Raw genomic sequence first — 4,330 nt, 5'->3', positions numbered from 1 at the left:
GTGTGTGTGTGAGTACGTGAGTCTGTGTGCCTGCGTATGTGTGTGTGTGTGTGCGTGTGTGTGTGTGTGCGTGCGTGTGTGTGTGTGTGTGCGTGTATGTGTGCGTGTGTGTGTGTGTGTCTGTGTGTGTGAGTACGTGAGTATGTGTGCCTGCGTATGCGTGTGTGTGAGAGAGAGAGAAAGAGACTGTGCTGTAAATGGTTGTCATCCATAGCATGTCTGTGCAAATCCCTATCGCCCCCCCCCCCCTCCCTCCCCCTCTGGACGCTAGTCATTCGGATGAGACGATAAACCGAGGTCCCGTGTGCAGCATGCACTTAGTGCACGTAAAATAACCCACGGCAACAAAAGCGTTGTTCCTGGCAACATTCTGTAGAAAAATCCACTTCGATAGGAAAAACAAATAAAACTGCACTCAGGAAAAAAAAATACATAAAAATGGGTGGCGCTGTAGTATAGCGACGCGCTTTCCCTGGGGAGAGCAGCCCGAATTTCACACAGAGAAATCTGTTGTGATAAAAAGAAATACAAATACAGGATTCAAAGGAATTGAATCCTTTTGCCCCATTTGGTGTGTGAAGGGTACAACTGTAACAGTGCATGGCCCACACATTGAATCTTCAAAATTCAGTGCAACAATGTCAAACGAAAGAAGCAACCCCCCGCCCCGCACCTCCGCCACCAAACACACACACACACACACACACACACACACACACACACACACACACACACACACACACACACACACATACATACACACACACACACACATACACACACACACATACATACACACACACACACACACACACACACACACACACACACACACACACACACACACACACACACACACACACACACACCCTGCAAACAGATATTCTGACTTGAAAACTACAAGAAACAACCCTCTTTCCAAGACAAGGGTTCTGTCTCATCGACAACTGCTCAAAACAAGATCGCACATTCAATTCATCTTCAAAACATTACCGCATTTTATTCAGTTGAACTCTTTCTTTTCCAAAACGGGTCTTTGTTGCCCTGGGTGGTTTGCTGATAAAAGTGATATGACAGCAGAACAGGGGGCATTATCGATTGTTTTTGTTGTTTGAAATTATGACCAAATCCCGGGTTGTTTTTTTTCTCCACAATCACGATCCTAACTCCTATCGTTTCTAAAGTAGTGGCAGTAGTAGTAGCAGTAGTAGTAGTAGTAGTAGTAGTAGAAGTAGCAACAGCATCAGCATCAGCAGTAGTAGTAACAGTGGCAGTAGTAGTAGTAGTAGCAGCAGTAATAGTAGTAGTAGTAGTAGCAGCAGCAGCAGTAGCTTCAGTAGTAGTAATAGTAGTCGTAGGTAGTAGTCGTGGTGGTTATCGACATAACTCTGACACTTTCAACAGCTTAACAGGATTATATAATGTTCTCAATGGACATAAGAAAATACCCGAGTCTAACTATCTATCTGTCTATCCATCTGTCTGAAGTTTTTACCATTTTCATATTTTAATTCGGTCTTTTCAGTTTTACGTTACAGTTTTGCTGTGTTCATATATATATATATATATATGCTAGACTCGACTTCGGGCTGAGAGACTGATCGGTGTGAGTGACAAGCTTGGTGCCTTTGACTGCACACGTAATTTCCGATCGGATTGATAAAGATGTATTGTATTGTGTTGTATTGTATTGCATTGTATTTATCTGTCTATATATGTATATAATTATATAATATATATACATGTGTGTGTGTGTGTGTGTGTGTGTGTGTGTGTGTGTGTGTGTGTGTGTACATGTGGGGTCGTACCGAGCAGTCTGCAGTGTTGTCAGTCCGTCTGTCTGTCTGTCTTCCTCTCTGTTAGCATGGAGGACTGTTTTAGCAAGGACACCGGAAAGCTGCTCACGGCAACGACAACAAAAATAACAACAACAAAAACAACTACAAGTACAACAACATCAAAAGCACACAAACCCAACAATGTTCAATTATGACCAACCCGGAAAAGTACAAAGTCTCTTGAACTAAGTGGTACAAACCCTTTTAAAGAAATTTTTAATGCTTTGTTTGTAATTTTCGAAATTCAACCTTCCAGTGATCCGTCCCCCCCTCCCCCACACCACCACCACCCGCTCACCCTCTTTTTTTTCTTTTTTCTTTTTCTTCTTCTTCTTTTTCTTTTAAGAGAACGCAGTTGACGAAGGTCTTAGCTTTGCTATAGTGTCATCTCATGGGTGAGTGTCTCATCTATCAGCTTGCTGACAACAACGGAATCTGTATTTACATGTAATCAGGTGAAAGACCTGAATTAATGAGAGAGAGGTGAGAGATTTGAATTAATTAGGTAGAGGGAGACACAGACAGAGAGACAGAGAGACAGAGAGAGAGAGACAGAGAGAGAGAGAGAAAGGGGGACGGAGATTGACAGAGACAGAGAGAGACAGAGAGAGACAAAGACAGAGACGGGCGGACGAAACCCGAATTCCTACAAAGACAGAAAGACAGAGAGAGAGACAGAGACAGAGACAGACAGACAGACAGACAGACAGACAAAGACAGAGACAGAGAGAGGGGGAGGGAGGGAGGGAGGGAGGGAGAGAACGCAGGAACACATGAAGTTTAATGCAAAGGCTACCAGCCTGTCCACATGAGAACACGTTCACATAAAGATAACGATTTGAAAAATTATGGAAAAAAACATAATTAACAGAACTTAAAGAAAAAAAAAAGAAAAGAAAAAAAAAACGAAAAATATTCCTCGGCCACGCAATCTGATTTTAATATTCTCAGTAAAACTTCACATCAGTTCCTCTCTAGAACGGAAAGCATAGTAAATAAACACCCTCTCTTATAACACAACATTTCGTAACAAAAAAAGAGAATTTGCGGGGTGTTCATATCTTTATAATGTTTAGATATATATCCTTTTTCTCGTAAATAAGCATATACAGGACATTTGATAAGAAAATGAACTTCAGATTCCAGACATCACAAAAGACACAGTTTTTGGGTGTTGACATATCGCAATACTGTTTATTTACTTTAAGATTGTTAACGCCTAAACGAACTCTAAATTTAGCTATTGTAATACTTAAAAGGTATTTTCTGGCTGTAATCAGGATTTGAAACTGCGACATTCATTAAAACGATCACTATGTTCCAACTTTCCGTTCCAATCTTGTTTACAGCAGATGACCATTCTCTGTGTGAACAACTTTGAGAACATTTTTTTTTTTTTCATCTCCCAACCCTCCATTCATCAATACTTCTGAAAATCCAAATGAATCTAAACACTGTTTTACTTGAGAGAGAGAGAGAGAGAGAGAGAGAGAGAGAGAGGTGAGAGGTGAGGGGTGGAGGGAGAGGATAAGATGGAGAGAGTGATACCTAGAGAGTCATGGCCTAGAGGTAACGCGTCCGCCTAGGAAGCGAGAGAATCTGAGCAGGCTGGTTCGAATCACGGCTCAGCCGCCGATATTTTCTCCCCCCCTCCACTAGACTTTGAGTGGTGGTCTAGACGCTAGTCATTCGGATGAGACGATAAACCGAGGTCCCGTGTGCAGCATGCACTTTGTGCACGTAAAAGAACCCACGGCAACAAAAGGGTTGTTTTCCTGGCAACATTCTGTAGAAAAATCCACTTCGATAGGAAAAACAAATAAAACTGCACGCAGAAAAAAATACCAAAAAATTGGTGGCGCTCTCAGTGTAAACGACACACTCTCCCTGGGGAGAGCAACCCGAATTTCACACAGAGAAATCTGTTGTGACAAAAAAAAAAAAAAAAAAAAAAGAGAAAAAATACAAATACAAGTCCAGACTGCACGCGTGACTGCCTTTCAGGGCCAGGTGGGTGGGGATGGTGGAGAGAAAGAAAGGGACCGGGGGGGGGGGGGGGGGGGGGGGGGGCGGGTCGGCGAGCATGAACCCCTCCCTCCCTACCTCTTACTCCCCTCCCCCCCCCTCACCCCTATCCCGCATCCCCTTTCTTCCACCCTCCCTGTAGCTGTAATCTTGCTGTCATCTACATCGTCACCTGTCACTCCTCACTGTGTGTACGTCCCATTGATCTGCATTGCTAACCATACATACACTCCTTGAAGGTATGTCCCCCTCAGCATGTGGCCCTCAGTCGTTAAAAGCCAGACTATGGCCCTCCCTCCCACCCTCCCCGATTGAAGCCCACCACCACGAGCCTCTGACGACAGCTCCCCTTGAGCATTCCTTCACTTTGTAGGTCACAGTACTGGGGCACACACACACACACACACACACACACACACACACACACACACACACACACATATATATATATATATATATATATATGT

The sequence above is a fragment of the Babylonia areolata genome, chromosome 10 (assembly GCF_041734735.1).
Source record: "Babylonia areolata isolate BAREFJ2019XMU chromosome 10, ASM4173473v1, whole genome shotgun sequence".
In the NCBI taxonomy this organism is placed as follows: domain Eukaryota; kingdom Metazoa; phylum Mollusca; class Gastropoda; order Neogastropoda; family Buccinidae; genus Babylonia; species Babylonia areolata.
Note: the sequence above shows the minus strand (reverse complement) of the source record.